Source organism: Seriola lalandi, unplaced genomic scaffold (assembly GCF_002814215.2).
Source record: "Seriola lalandi dorsalis isolate HSWRI2012SDOR001 ecotype SW California unplaced genomic scaffold, Sedor1 jcf7180002054368, whole genome shotgun sequence".
NCBI classification, from domain to species: Eukaryota; Metazoa; Chordata; class Actinopteri; order Carangiformes; family Carangidae; genus Seriola; species Seriola lalandi.
This window is the reverse complement of record NW_019524921.1, coordinates 59658-60069: the sequence shown is the minus strand read 5'-3', so window position 1 is coordinate 60069 and position 412 is coordinate 59658. Positions and strand designations below refer to the sequence as shown.

At 41.3% G+C, this 412-nt stretch overlaps 1 protein-coding gene across 3 annotated transcripts in view; it reads right to left on the bottom strand.

Moving 5' to 3' along the window:
- The window catches only part of usp54a (ubiquitin specific peptidase 54a), a 34511-nt gene that overhangs the window by 11336 nt on the left and 22763 nt on the right, over positions 1-412 (bottom strand). The window lies entirely within an intron of this gene.

Here is a 412-nt window from a genome sequence, read left to right as displayed (position 1 = left end):
ATGGAAACGTGGATTTCATAAACTCACAGACTGAGTAGTCACATGACCTGAGTAGTCACATGACCTGAGTAGTTCACACATCCTGGGAACTGAGCTTGTTGTGTCTGATCTATAAACCGTCAGTAAATGATTGATTAACCAGTAATAAATCCAATAACATCAGCTGATCAAGCATTTACTGGTGGAGCCTGATCAGACAGAGGACCAGGTTCTGTTTTCTTTTGAGACCAGGTTCTGTTGAGACCAGATTCTGTTGAGACCAGGTTCTGTTGAGATCAGGTTCTGCTGGGAACAGGTTCTGTTGAAACATTGTCAAAGTAAAGGTACATCTGTTTATGCTCAAACTGTTTTCTGGGAATTTCATTTTGTTCACTCTCTTCTGTCCATCACTATGATGAGAGTCACACACACA